This window comes from Mandrillus leucophaeus, unplaced genomic scaffold (assembly GCF_000951045.1).
Source record: "Mandrillus leucophaeus isolate KB7577 unplaced genomic scaffold, Mleu.le_1.0 Scaffold6, whole genome shotgun sequence".
Classification (NCBI taxonomy): domain Eukaryota; kingdom Metazoa; phylum Chordata; class Mammalia; order Primates; family Cercopithecidae; genus Mandrillus; species Mandrillus leucophaeus.
In genome coordinates, this window is record NW_012106474.1 from 3,250,190 (window position 1) to 3,265,856 (window position 15,667).

At 47.2% G+C, this 15,667-nt stretch overlaps 1 pseudogene; it reads left to right on the forward strand.

Moving 5' to 3' along the window:
- Positions 1–14,341: 14,341 nt before the first annotated feature.
- On the forward strand, positions 14,342–14,915 carry LOC105553561 (annotated as a pseudogene).
- The last annotated feature ends 752 nt before the right edge of the window (positions 14,916–15,667 follow it).

Consider the following 15,667-nt stretch of genomic DNA (forward strand, 5'->3'; position numbering starts at 1 on the left):
CATCGGCCTTAGGACAACGCTCCTCACGGGGAGTCTCTGAGGCCTGCCTGGAAGACACTCTTCCAGCCCACCGGGTCCTGCAGCCAAAGTGCGTGGTGTCCCCTGGCCCTGGAACAAGTCTTTGTGTGACCCCGCAGGTCCCTGTAGAAACAGCCCCTCCCTCACGGAGCCTCACGGAGCCTCGCGTTCCTTGTTGCTTTTCGGCTTTCTTACCTGGCCTCCACTGTCAATCCTTGAAGTGGGCTGGTGCTCTAGGGACTTCCTACATTGACGGGTGTGTGTTGGGTTTAGAAAGAAGCTATTGTAGAACCGTCCAACGATGGAGCCTTCAGGGGCACCGTGGCCCCGGAGCACACGGTGGCACGCTGGAGAAGCTGGGCAGTGCCCAGGAGTTGGCACGTGGGGACTCGGTTCGCTAAGAGTTCACTGAAAGCAAATCCATGTTTTGCATGAGCAGCCTGTGTGTCTCCTGGCTCTAAACCATGCCCTGTTTTGTCCGGCTGTGGCCGGGATCTGTGACTCCCCGGTAGGCATTTCACCTCACTCAGAGTCACAATGTTCAAGCAAGGACAAGAACAGTGCCTGGAGTAGAATACTATTTAAATTTTATTTATGTTCATTTATTCACTGGCAATTGTCCTTTTTATTTCACCAAATTTCAAACTGTTGGAAACAGCGGAGGTTATGGAACCGAGAGTCAGGCAGATCCTCAGAGTTTGTCTTTATTGGCAACGGTGAGCACAGAACTCACGTACGTTTGTCTCAGAAAGATCACAGATGCACAGGTGCTTAGGAGAACTGACACCAAGCATGTGGAAGGAATTTAACTTCTTCATGTGTTGGTGCAACTGAAACAAGTTCACGCCTAATCTGGGGAGGCCTGCATGAGCTACTGGATTGGTTGAGGAAGATAAGATAATGTGAGACCCTATTTAATAGAAAGATTTTTTTACATATAATTCTCCACATATAATTTAGGGAAAATAGTCATTTATTAAAGGACTCTCAGGGACTTGTAGTGGAGAAAATGTCAACGATTTGGGTTAAGGGACATGTTCATTAACTCTTAAGATTTATAGCATAGTTGTGAGTGGCTGACATTTACTGTCTACTATTTATTTTTCACAAGTATACATGATTAATAATTAATATGTACAAAGTACCTCCTCAAAAATCTTCTGGTGCTCATGACAATCCTGTGAGGTAGATATCGTGGGTATTTTATATCTACACTATATTTTAAAGCTAAAAGAACTAAAGCCGAAATGAGTAGTTGGCTTGCTCAGGGCACCCACCCAGCCAGCATGTGGAGGTGTCTGAAATTAACCTCAGGCCTCTGATTTCCAAAACCCATCTCTTGCCCAAGGTCCCAGCTCACGACTGGAGCATAAGCCTCTTTGAACAGATCATGGCTTATGTATGTATTCACGTGTAATCTCCACAGTAGCTATGCTAGGCCGTTGCATGTACATGAAGGTACGTGAAGGAATGGATGGAATTCTCTTACATTAGGGAAGAAGCTAACCTCCCAGCTGAATTTTGGCGTTAGCACGACACTTAGCGTTTTTCTTGGCTGTTAAAATAAAGCGTAACAGGGTGGCAGGAGAGGATGACATACCACCACTAAATAAAGGAAATCAGACCCCCAAAGGTGTGTACTTGGCCTCTCTGTTTCTATTGGTTCATTGTCTCTTTCTGATTCAAAAACATATTTAAATTTTTGAAGTACTTAAAACAAAAAAACAAATGCGAATACCACATACCCATTCCTCATGCCCTCACCAAAGGGATCTGGGGCAAATTAGAATGTTGCTCCGTTTCCTTCAAATATTTAATTTTCAAACAGTAAGTAATGTGTAAAAACTGCAGCGAAACCTCTCCCTCCATCACAGAGTTAGCCACAGTTCTGAAGTCAGGGCAGATGTCTGTTAAGTTTTCCTATATTTACGTATATTTTTAATATAATATACGTAATTTTGATATAGTTTCCTATATTACATACATGCATGTACCTGTAACACCACCAAGCATCCTTTTACGTTTTCACGTTTTGAATAAACGTCATCATTTTTCCAATGTGCGTATTCACTCAATGGTACCTCAGGATATGTGACAATTACTAGGAGAATATTTACTGAGCTCTTTGATAAGACAGACTTGGTGTCATTCACTCACGCAGGTCCTCCCACAGACGTGCGAGGAGTAATCACTCCTCACCAGGGGCTGGGACACGGACCCACCGGGGCTGTGCCCACACCTCCACATGCCCGTGTCTGCCCCGTGCTGCCCTCGACCGGGCCACACCCCCACTGACCAGGCCAAAGTTCATCCGCCCATTCCTCTAAAGATGGACTCTTATGTTGCCGTCTCAAGCAATGTTGCAGCAAACATCCATTTCTCTGTCTTTCTGTCCACGCAAGCAAGACTCTCTCTGCATAGATACCCCACGTCTCTCCCAGGTGGCTGTATGTGTTTCCTCTGTCACAAACTACCACAGACTTGGGAGCTTAAAACACAGCAAATTTATCCTCTTACTGTTCTGGAGGGCGGAGGTCCACAGTCATTCTCCCTGGGCCGAGGTCCGGGTGTTGGCAGGGCTGACTCCTGGAGATTCTAGCGAAGAAACTGTTTCCATGCCTTTTGCAGCTTCTAGAAGCCAGTGGCTCTGGGCCTCCTCTTCCACCGTGAAAGCCGGGAACGTCGGTGAGTCCTTCTCAAGCTGCACTCTCTTATCTTCTCCCTTCTGCTTCCCCCTTCCTCTCATGAGGACCCCCGTGACTATCACACTGGGTCCACCCGGACAATCGGGGATAGTTTCCCGTCTCGGGTCAGTTGATAGCCACCTAATTCCCTCAGCAAACTTCATCCACCTTTGCCACATCACCTAACATATCCACAAATTCTAGGGATTAGGACATGGACATCTCTCGGGGACCATTGTTCTTCTGACCACACACCCACCTGCCATGCCCAAGACTTCCAACTTTCTCACTTCCAAACCTTGGTATTGTCAGGCCGTTGTAATGGTGCCAAATGGAACAGATATCAAATGGTGTTTCATTATGGTTTTAATGTGCATTTATCGGTTTATAATGAGGTTGAACAGTTTTCATGTTTTTCTTGGCCTTCTAGTTTCCCTTGTGAATTAACCTCTACATATCCTTTACCCCCATTTTTCTCATTTTTTTCATTGATGTGTAGGAGTCCTCAAATGTGGACACTAGTTTTTGGTGAGTGGTAAGTTACAGGGTTTGCGAGTATCACTTCCCCAGCTGAGGCTTGTCTATAAATTTGTTGATGGTGTTTTGGCTGAGCGCAGGGTTTTGGGTCAATGTCATCAAATTTAGGGATCTTTTCGTTTATGATTTGTGGGTTTTTAAAAAATCATATTTGGAGAGCTCCTATACAGTCTGCTATTATACAGCTATTCCTTATTGTTATTAGCAGTTTAGCATCTTTGCCTTTTGCCTCAAGGTGCCCGTGATACTTGCCCTTGTGTGGAAGGAGAGCTCTGCTGCTGATTCCGGGTGCCTGTCCCCCATGACCATCTCCTCACCGCTGTGGATGGATCTGCTCTTTCCCACTGGCCTGTGCTGGCTCCGGCTCTCTGGGCGTCAGGTACATGAGGTCTCCTCCTGGGAACACAGCAAGTCTCTTGCACGGTTTATTTCTTCATCCTCCGTGCCACATAAGTCAATTCTGCAGCTTTTGAAAAAGGCTTGATAATGACTCTCAGCCAAATATCGCAGCTTTTCTTCTTCGATGCTGTCTCGGCCATTCCGGCTCTTTATACTTGTGTGTGAATCACAGCATCATCTTGTCCAGTGAAAAGCCTCTGCTTGGTTTCAATGGAATTGCATTTAAATGTATGGGCTGACTTGGAGAATTACGACTGTCTTCATGATAAGTCTTCATGTCAGTTAACCTAGTTCTATTCTAGGCACCTCAGCAAGTGTTTAATTTTTTTTCTTAAAACTATACCCATATTTTCTTACATGTATCCCTATATGCCTTTTCTGTATAATAAATAAAACTGGAGTTTTAAGTGAGGTGCATGCACCTGTATGTGTGTTACTGTGTTTATTTTGTATCCAGCAGCCTTATTAAAGCCTCTCATTCGTTTTAGGAGTTTGCCTGTGGGTTCTGTTGGATTTTCAGTGCCTGCAGTCAAACCAGGCAGAGTGTCTGTTTGAACCCAGTACATAACACTCCTCTTTCCTACCCAGGTTCTGAAGCAAAAGCAAAGTCAAAATTTAAGCAGCCAAAGGTTATACTATCAGTTCTATTTGAGAAAATACTGGTATTATGTCTGCGGAAAAGTGGGCTACCCAATATTGAGCCGTGAATTCACAGATTTGCCCACCTGATCCTCACAAGATCCTGCTGGGATGAGGGCCTTGTCACTCAGCTGCCCACACGGCTCAGGAGAACAGTCTGAGTGGCTCCCAACAGCAGAGGAGAAGGAAAGGGCAGGGCTGCTGCCAGGGCCCGAGCACACGCTTGGGACTCAGTGCCAAAGGGAAGATGCTGAGCTCCTTGTTCCACAAGCAGGGCCCAATGCTGTGAAAGGCACTTGAGTATAAAGCGTCTTCCTTTCATTCCGCGGTTTCTTCCTCAACTTGTCAGGATGTGTATTTGCTATTTAATGTCATTCAAAGTATAGAAAATTAAAACTTTAAATTATGGGCATGAATTTTGCTGTTTGTCTTTATACTGCGGGCCAGTGTTATAAAATTATAAGTTGCGTGCAGAATCACTGAAGCTGCAGAATCGCAGAATTGTTGAGGCTGCACGGTGTGTCTGTAGCTCTCACACGCATTTGCATTTTATTCTTACCAGAACCGTGCAATGCTCCAGGTGAACCTGGCGTGCACGCCCCATCTGCAGGCTGCACCTCCAGCTCGCTGACAGGTAGGGAACGCCTAGGAGCGGAGGAGTGTGGTCATCCTCTTCCCCTTTCCTCTGTGTCCTCACACCCAGTCCAAGTGAAAAGGCGAGCATTTGGGGACAGATGTGCTGGGACTCCTGGCACTCATGTTTCTCAGGATGGCATTGCCTTCTCTAGTGTTAGATGTAGGTTCTGGTTTGAGAGGAGAGTGTGGCCTCTGAGGCTGTTCTGCTCAGTGGTAAATGCTACACGCTCACTGTGTGGGTGCTTCAGGTCTGGCTGCACAGCTGCCATCGCAGGTCTGTGCTCATGGGCATCGTGGCTGCTCTGTGGGGACCAGGAGGCAAGGAGCAGTAGCAGACGTGCGTGTTGGATGAACCTCCTCTACTCACAAGCAATCTCTGTCATCCCTGGGGGCGTCACTTACAGAACACAAGTTCAAAGACAAAATTATCAAGAATTTCAAGACAGCAATGACAGAGCACTACACTAAGCTGGTGGCTAAACTGACTGACCAGTCACAGGCTGGAAGTTGGGCCCTGGTCACAGGCCCAGCTTCTTCTCCCAACATCATCGGCCTCCCCTCCGCCCCCCGAGTCACTCTGCTTTCCCCACAGTGAGCAGGTGGGAGCTGCAGAGAAGTGTCCAGAAAAGACTGCTGGTCAGTGGAATTTCCTTTACGTGGAAAGTCGAAGTGAGGGAGTAATGGACGTTTTGACTGGAAATTCCAATCCTACTTTCTGTGCGTTTTTCTAGCATGACTGTAAGTGCTGGAGCCACCACCACCATGTTCAGCAGCACCCAGGAAGCAAGAGCAGTTGACAGAATGTTCGTGAGGATTCCTTTTGGTTTTTACTTTTTTAAAGCCCCTTCTAATCTCATAATTTCTGTGATTTTGGGTAAATACACTATGATCATAAGGTAAGGAAAAGTTAACCTTTTTAGGTTAGGAAAAGTTCTAATTCACATGCATATATATGATTGCAAAATGGTGTGAACATTTAATATTTTTTGAGATCATTGATATTTTTCATTTACTGTGTTAATAAGATGAATCCCATTAACAAAATGTCCATTGCTAAACCAATTGTGCATTCATGGGATGAACAATGTTTGGTGATGGGGTTTTTGTTTGTACTTTTAAATGATACTTAAACGTAACTAGGGAGAAGATAAGCTCCAGAGCACCCGGCACAGCACCAGCAGGCTCAGTCAATTGCCCGTCTTCTCATTTACCAAACCCACGTGGCCACCCCCCACCTCAGATGGATTTTTTTTGCAAAGTCCAGATATTCAATTATTTATAATGTGTCTTTTTAGGACACTGCCGAAATTAGGTTGTAAATGTTTTTTAGGATTGTATCTTATGTTCGTAGAAGAAATTGGCCTATGAAATTTCTTTCCTATAATACTCACATCTGGTTTTCATCCCAAAGCTAAACCAGCCCATAAAAGCAGCTGTGATGGTTTTCTTCTTCTTATATTTCAATAAATGGTATGTAAAAGACAGGAATCATATGTTCACTCAAAATTTGTGGACCTGATTGTATAACCATCTGGGCCTTGGAGGGTTTTTGTGAATTTTTAAACATTTACTCTCTTAAATGCTTACGTCTCACCAAGTTTTTCTCTATATTTTTAAGTCGGCTTGCAAATGTATGCTTTACTAGGAAATCTTCTATTTCATCTAAATTTTTAAGTTTAGTAAAATAAAGTTGCACATGCATTTCTCTTAAGATTTGAAACATCATTACCACGGATGCGGCTATATTGTTTTCATCTGTAGCATTGCTTTGTTCCTGCTTTCCCCATTTTCTGCCTCTGATCAGTTTCAGCCCAGGGTGTACCAATATTATTCCTTTCACTAAAGGAATTGTTTCTGTCTTTTTCTAACTTTATTTTTTTAGATGATCTTGCCAGCAGTGCATTAATATTGCCCATTTTTCCAAAGAACCAGGTCTCATTTGCACTGGTGTCTCTATTTTTCCTTCATATCCTATTTCACTAATTTCTGCTCTTGCTTTCATTATCCCCTTCTTTTGGTTTTCTTTGGAATTACTCTGTGTTTCCAAATTGTTTGCTCAGCTAATGGGTTTTCAGTCTTAGTACCATGTTAGCTAGCTTCGACAACTTTAGTATGGAGTGTTTTTGTTGGTATTAATTAGTAAATTGTTTTTCGTTTTCATTATTCTTTCTAATTTGACCATAAATTATTTAAAAGGTCTTTGTAAACTTCCAAACCGAAGAAGTTTTGGTGAATTGTCTTTTTGTTATTATTTTCTAAATCACTGTGAGGTCAAACACTCTCGACTAGATGCTGATGATTCTTGTAGTTTTGTGGTTCTTGTGTTTGTTGAGACTTCCCTTGTGATCTCCTGGGGTAAGTTCTCAGAGATTCTCCCTGTGTGCTTGTTGCTGGCAGGGTTTCAACCGCATTGATGAAAAAGGGAGCCCTTCACTTCCTCTGTGTGTGTACATATTTATTATCTGCTTGCAGGTATGATGAAATATGTTGCTATGACTCTAGATTTGTGCGTTTTTCTTTGAATGTTATCCCTTTGTGCTTTATATAGTTGAATACTGTCTTGGTCTGTACTTTAGAAGTGTTTTTTTTTTTTTCCCTGAATGGCTCTTTTTATCATTACACGTTGGCGGTTTACGTCCCTAATAATGCTTCTTTCTCTAAATCCAGTCCAGCCTGTCATGTTGTTATAACGCCTTCTCTTTGGTCTTTGCATTTTCCTGTTAGCTCTGCTCATATCCCTTTACATTCTGCGTTTCCGTGATACTGTGTTTTAAGTGTGTCTCTCTCTCACACTTTAATAGCTAGTTAGATTCATTTACAATCATTTAATTTATTTCAATTTATTTCCAATACCTATTTTATGTTTGCTCATGATCATACTTTTTCTTTGTTTTGTCCACATGAGTTTGATTATAATTTCTTAAATTCTTTTTATTCTCTCTACTAGTTGGAAAAGTATGTATTTTATTTCAGGAGTTGTTTTTACATATTTTGACACACATATTTGTCTCAAGAAAGTTTAAATTTATGACAATTTTTTTTCTTCTTTCATGCAATGCAAATACCACAGAATGCTATCAATCCATGGACACCTTGTCCAGCCTCCTATGCTGTTACTCTCTGTGCTTTAGTTCCATCATGCCTCATTGCTTCCATGGACAGCATCACTCTTAGAGTGATCATTCAGTCTTCCTTGAATCAGCCCTCCATGGATGACATAGTTATTGGAATGATCGCTTAGTCTTCCCTGGATCAGCCCTCCATGGATGGCATCTCTCTTGGAGTGATCGCTCAGTCTTCCCTGGATCAGCCCTCCATGGAGGCATCGCTGTTGAAGTGATCGCTCAGTCTTCCCTGGATCAGCCCTCCATGGATGGCATCGCTATTGAAGTGATCGCTCAGTCTTCCCTAGAATCAGCTCTTTAATCGGCTTTTGCTGATTTACTAGATGATCAAAAACAAGGATATAGGAAGTGAAAATTAGATTAAGATGAACAAGAATGTTATAACTAAAATGAAGAAGAAAATAAATAATGGGAGAAAAAGAAAAACTTAGAAGCAAATTATCCTGTCTGTCTATCTATCTATCTATCTATCTATCTATCTATCTATCTATCTATCCATCTTTCTATCTATCAGCTTTGAATAGAAAGGGGAGAACTTTAATGCTTCATTTGAGACCCTTTTGGGGGTTAACAGCACCAATCCCCTCAGTTCAAAGGTCAACATCAGGGAGTTGCTGGATTCAGAAACTCCACTGCTGAGTCGGGACAATCTGTGCTTACTGCAAACACAGAGGGGCGAAGCCAGGCATCTGCAGAGCTGCGATGGCGTCACAGTGGCCAGGGAGGAGTGACAGTTGTGCCCCAGTCCAGCCAGCAGATAACCTCCCGTCCCTGAGGAATCATAAGCCACAGCTGTGGATGGGGTTTCTAAGTCCCTTCCTTCCAGATGAGCACTCCTCTCCCTCCCCCACCCACGTCACATCATCTCCTGGCTCTGTTTGTGCTGAGAAGTCTCTCAGGGCCAAGCATGTGGTAAGGCCAGAGGATTTGGACATTCATCCGTGCTCGAGGTCATCAGGTCTCAGGCTATGGGCACAGGGCGATCCTCTCCCCTCAGCTGCTGAAATACAGCCAGAGGTAAAGCAGGCATGAGTTTCCGCCTTCAAGAATGAATGTCCCTGGGCAGAAGTGGGCAGTCAAGGGAGAAAGGCCAGGGAGAGGAGGGGCCACCAGGTCCCAGGAGGGACTGACCTGCTCAGAACAGAGGTTATCAGTGTGGGGCTGCGTCCTGGCCATTCTCAGGGCCTCCCACATTTCCTCCCACCCTCCACACCACCAGTGAACACCTCTAATGGCCCCAGGCTGTGCAAACAGCCAAGACGTCAGAGTCCCCTCGGTGCAAAGAGGGGCACAGGCAGGTCCACATGGGGGCAGGGAGACCACAGCCACCTCCATGCAGACACTCTGCCCATTCCACGGGTCATCTCCTAAGTGCCACGTGGGGAGACCAGGTCCTGCCATGAGGGAAGCAGAGGCATGTGTCCCCTGGGATGGCCGCCATGTGGTCAAATGTGAGTCTGCCGGGGCTGCGAGGACCGAGTCCACAGACAGGGCCTTAACACTGTTGCTGGCTGAGCACCCAATATCCAAATGCTGGCACTGGCTTAGAGCACTGGCTGCTCCTGGGGCCTTTCTCTGTGGCTTGTGGTTGCTCATATATTCCCTTGCTCTGTCAGCGGAGAGGGCCTAGAACCATCGCCCTGGTCAAAGCAAGCACAACCAACATCCACACCTTGGTCCCTAAACCACTCTCCTGCAAAGGGAAGAATGGCTGGTTCCAGGAGAGAGGCAGGAAGACACAAGATGGACCTGAAACGTTTCACCTCCCTCCCTCCTCAACATCCAATAAGGACCGTGGGCGTGGCTGTGCAACAAGGAAATGAGTGCACTTAATGCCACTGAGTGGTGCACTTAAAAAGTCCCAAAACGAGATTGCAGTGAGTCGAGATTGCACCACTGCACTCCAGCCTGGGCAATAAAGCGAGACTCAGTCTAAAAAAAAAAAGAAGAAAAAGAGCCAAACTGCCAGTCCAGTTAAGTAGATTGCATTAGCATTCTCCAGAGAAATAGACAGCAGGATGTGAGTGTGTGAGTGCGCGAGTGTGTGAGTGTGTGAGTGTGTGAGTGTGTGAGTGTGTGAGCCTGTGTGGTCGGGGAGGGGATGTGCAGAGAGAGAGCTGGTAAGGAATCAGTTCACATGGCTGTGGAGGCTGGCAGGTCCACACTCTTATTTATGTACTTACTTATTTTGAGACAGAGTCTAACTGCTGGAGTGCAGTGGCTTGATCTCAGCTCACTGCAACCTCAACCTCCCCAATTCAGGTGATTCTTGTGCCTCAGCCTCCCAAGTAGCTGTGATACAGGCATGAGCCACCACACCTGGCTAATTTTTGTATTCATATTTTTAGTAGAGATGGAGTTTCACCATGTTGGCCAGGCTGGTCTTGAACTCCTGGCCTCAAGTGATCTGCCTGCCTCCGCCTCCCAAAGTGCTGGGACTACAGATGTGAGCCACCACACCTGGCAGTATTCTCCTGGGTGGACTGGGAGGCTGGAGGCCCAGGGCAGCATTGATGTGTCTCATATTAAAAGGGCATCTGGAGGCAGAATGCCTCATTCCTCTTTCCTTACTCAGGGGACCGCAGTCTTTTCTTTAAGGCCATCAACTGATTGGATGAGGCCCACCTACATTACAAGGAAATCTGCTTTTCCAAGTCCACAGGCCTACATGTTAATCTCATCTAACTATACCTTCCCAGAAACATTTTGAATAACATTTGACCAAATATCTAGGCACCATGGCCTAGCTAATTGGTTACATAAAATTAACCATCACATATGTTTTACCACAATAAAAAAATCAAATATATTTCCCTGATATTTTTGAATGGTAGTTATCCTAATTAAACTTCTAGTCTGCTCAAGGCAGGAAAACTAAACCAGTTATACAGAGATAAGCAGCTGGTATGGACTAATTCATACTAAGATGTAAATGACTTTCTGTTCCAGTTCCAGTGATTTTTCTCCCCGACACCCCCAGGGTGGCCACCTAACTTAGTTTTGTACATCTGGGCCTTACTCTTCCATCTCTGAATTTTCTCTTCCCAAGGACATTCTCATTTTTAAAAGAGAAGTCTCTTCACTCCCCAAATAAAATTATCCTAGGAAAATTTTAGCATAAAATATACTGGGGCTGGGAAGTTGATCCAGCACTCCCCAGGAACCCCTCCGGGCTAGCCACTCAATCCACTGCATGGAAGGGTGAGCCCAGCCACCTTGTCCCTGAGCAGAGGTGCGGCCTCCTCTCACCCTCATAGACATGTACTGGTAATTCCCAGGCAGCGGGTCCGCTAGCCACCCCACAGATGGGGAAGAGCTGTCCTCCCTCTCTTTGGAGCGTATTTATCCCTGGGCGGGAGAGCTTGTCTGTGATGAAAGGGTTATCCTAGCTGCTGGATACAGAAACTCCGTATCTCCGGGGATTCCAGGAGCTTCCCACACGCCATATGTCGGGGTGGCCTGTGAATATTCGGTACCTCACAAAATTCCCAACATTGAAACGCACACCTTCAAAACACATGGCCTTTCAGGAGCCATGTCACTGCTGACCGTAAATATGTGTAGAGTAGCAGAAAGAAGATGATTTGTTTAAAACTTCAGAATAACTTAAATATCCCACTGCTGATAACAGAGACGGAAGACTAGAGAGCTTTTCACGGCTAGTCCTTCAAATGTCACAAACAAGCGTTGTTACTTAGAGAGCTTTCACTAGCCTCTTCTCCAGGCTAGTTCAAATAAGTGCAAAATGGCTCTGAGGCTCTGACTTGTGTGTCAGTGTAAGGGGGGCTTAGAAACCTTCTGCTGAAGAAGTCGACGATGCTGCAGGGCACAGGCAGTTTACAAAAGACTTTAGCAAATTTCATTTGATCCAGAAGGGGTGGGAGTCATCATCCCCTCCCCACACATGCCTCTTTGTTTGCTTTTGTTTTTGTTTTAACAGATGAGGGAATTAGGGCTTAGAAGGATGACTTATTTTTCTGGGATTGCATAGGAACCAGTGCCAGCGGAGCCCCACCTCCCGGCCTCTCGTCCCAGCCACTTCCAAGCTCCTGGAACTCAAAGACTCCTGACAACAAACTTCCCAGCCCATTTATGTTCTGCCCAGCGTGCTCCGTCTGGAAAGGGTCTGCGTGCAATCTGAGACCTCTTTGCTATTTTCCTTTATTTGATTCCATGCAACACAGACGTTGAGTGCCGGCTGTGGGTGGTCCGGGCATGGTGATAATTTATGCAGTCATGTTAAGGAGGACGGATTGCCTCCTGCGGTTCCAGCTGTTGGCTTCAGGAGGTGCTCAGGAGATGCGTGGATACTCATTCAGGAAGGTCATGGTCCCGCACGTGCGTGGCCAGTGTGGGCGCCATGGTGGTGGAGAAATGTGCACAAATGCTACAGGCAGGTGTTTCTGGAAGCTGACTCAGTGGCCATCCCTCTAATGACCTGTCCTGAAGGAGAGGCAGTGTCCCCGCTCCCTGAGAGAAGGGGTTTGCGGAACTGAGTAACCAAGTTACACCCACAATCCTAAGAGCCCTTATCTGCCCAGGTTTTCCTGCTCTGTCTAATTGGCTTGGTCAGTCACCACGGGAGGGAGCTGGGCCCCAGGGGCCCATGCTTGGCCTTCCCTCCCACTTGGATCCCAGTTCCCTGACGGCAGGTTCAGAATACCTGCCGCTGAGAGACAGGGCTTGTGAGGGGTGTGGCCCGAGTTCTTAGGCTGGGGCTGATCCTGTGGCCCACCCCTCCTGCATCCACCCAGGAGTAAAGGGGGTGGGGACCAGACCCATGTGAGCTCGGATTTCTCCACACCTGCAGGGTCTCACCTAGGGCTTGGCCCAAACTCAGAAGGTGCCATTCCGCTGTGCCCAAGACTGGGACTGACCTGCCGCTTCAGACGCAGGCTCTGCATGGCCAAAGGCCAGGGGCATACCTTGAGATGGTCATGAGGTGACAGAAATCCCGGGCCTTCCCACTTCCTGGAGAAGTTCTGCAGGGTCAGGCAATATCTCCTTGGGTTCCCCTGGGTTCCTGTATTTGCTTCTCCCCACCCAGAGAGCTGTTTTCTCAAATACCTTGTCTCTTCATTCAGCCAATTCCAGAACGGGGTCACAGGTCGCCAAAGTGACAGGCAGCAAGCTGTGGGCCCTCCAGTCTTTTTCTCTCCTCCTCTGCATCCTGCCGGTACCTGCGCAGATGAAGCACCGAAGCATTCAGCTCACCTTCCTCCCCGCCTCCCCCGCTGCCAGCCCCCCACCGCCAGCCCCCCACCACATCTCACAGGCCCTGCCTCTCTGCCGCTGGGCAAGACAGGATGGGGAGCTGGCAGGGCACACGCGCTCCCACCGCCTGCACCCCAGGGGACGTGTTAATCCCTCTCAACACCTTCCTTCTAGTTAACGACTTGTAAACTGCTTACATTTGGGCATGTTTCACTTTTCTTTCCCTCCCCTGGTCCTTTGCCACAACAGGAAGAAATGGCTCCCATAGGCCTCCCTTGGTGCTGTGTTCCTGCAAAGGGGAGCTCCGTCTTCTGTGGGCAGGCAGCGCTTTCCCACCTGAAAACCATGCTGCCTTAAAACAGGCTTCCTGAAAAGATGGTGTAGAGACCCTGATATTTCCAGCAAGAAGGAAAATGTCACCTGGAGAGGCTTCACTGTAGGGAATTAGGATCACAAGACTAAGGACTTGGCTGCTGACTCAGAGTCACACCAAGACCCTAGACCCCCAGGACCACCGCCTTACACTGCTGTCTCCACTGCGCTGTCTGGCAGGGTGGCAAGGACAGAGGCGTCCCTAAGGCAGGCTGTGCTCACATCCCCCCGTCCTCCGTGGGCCCCGATGCTACACTCTCCAACCCAGGGCTGTCTTTTACTCCTGCCCCCAAATCACACATCTACCCCAGAGCCTCTTCCAGGCATGAAGCCAGGGACCTGCAGCTGCTGTGCCCGGGGCATCCCCAGGGCAGGTGTGGATGCTTTGTGCAGGATTCAGGGGCCGTGTCCAGCCCCACAATGGCCTTAGGATTTCCTCCAAGTAGAGTAGAAAAGGGAGGTGAGGAAGACGGCGGCTGGTGCAGGGAGATGGTGCTTGCGCAGGTTGTTGAGATGCAGCCCCCCAGATCTCCTCTGTGCTGACTGCAAACCACAAATGGCTCAGGCGCAACGGCTTAACCATTTCTAGCAATGTCAGTGACGCTATGACAGACCATGAGATGAAAGGACAGATGGCCATCCTGGTGGCTATTGACAGATGAGAACATTGCAAGTGTGGTATCTTGGTGTGGGGTGCCCCATCCTGTGTAGCTGCTGATGCCGGCTATCGCAGATGCTGTCAAGCAGGAGACCACCCTGGTTGTGCACATGCTTCAAGGCATGGGTGTGGATGTGGTTTTGAGCACGGGGGACAACCGGAAGACAGCCAGAGCCATTGCCACCCAGGTTGGCCTCAACAAAGTCTTTGCAGAGGTGCTGCCTTCGCACAAGGTGGCCAAGGTCCAGGAGCTCCAGAACAAAGGGAAGAAAGTCACCATGGTGGAGGATGATGGGGTCAATGACTCCCCGGCCTTGGCCCAGGCAGACACGGGCATTGCCATTGGCACCAGCACGGATGTGGCCATCGAGGCAGCTGACATCGTCCTCATCAGAAATGGCTGGCTAGACGTACTAGCTGGCATTCATCTTTCCAAGAGGACCATCCGGAGGATACGCATCAGCCTGGTCTGGCACTGATTTACAAGCTGGCTGGGATACCCATTGCGACGTGGTGGTTGGCATTCACCTTTCCAGGAGGACTGTCTGGAGGATACGCATCAGCCTGGTCCTGGCGCTGATTTACAAGCTGGCTGGGATACCCATCACGGCAGGTAGTTGGTTCCTCTCCTGAAGGAGCGAGCTTTCCAGATGAGTTGAAGATACGTGCATGCACGGGAGATGACGGCTCACTGCAGGGCAAGGCATCATCCGTGTTGAAGGAGTGCCAGTGTTTGGGAAATGGACACAGGGCAGGAACATTTGATGGAGAGGTAAGAGGATAACTGTCTACGTGCCAGCGCTGTTCTAAGTGCCCTGGATCTTCTGGGAACGAGGTTAGCGTTTTTCAGTTGTACATGGGATGGTTGAGGATCATGCTAAGCAGAGGTGAGCCCTTTCGTGGAAGGAGTTAATCTAAAAACCATAATCTGTCTCATTTGGGAGGAGCTAAATAAATATCTCTTCAATGAAGTAAAGGTCAATCGGAAAATGTGTATTTTAGCTATAAAATTACCTACCAGAATTTACCATGGGGCATAATCTTAGTCAAGCACCCAAATTGATGATTTCAGACCCCAGATACTGAAACACCAACGGGATAAGGTGGCAGGTATTTCAGTTAGCTACTGCTGCATAACTAATGACCCCAAAGCTTAGTGACTTAAAACCATGGTTTGTTATTCTTTATCATTCTGTCAGCTGGGAGGTTCTTCTGCTGGCTTCATGCACAAGGCTACATTTAGCTAGGATGTCAGCTTGTGGATGGGCATAGCTGGGATGCTGGGTCACCTGAGTCTTTCTCCCCATGTGGTATTGTTTTAAAATACAGGGTTTAGAGCTGCCTCAGGATGTAAAGTGTAACGAGGTGGCCAGGGTGGGCCGCAC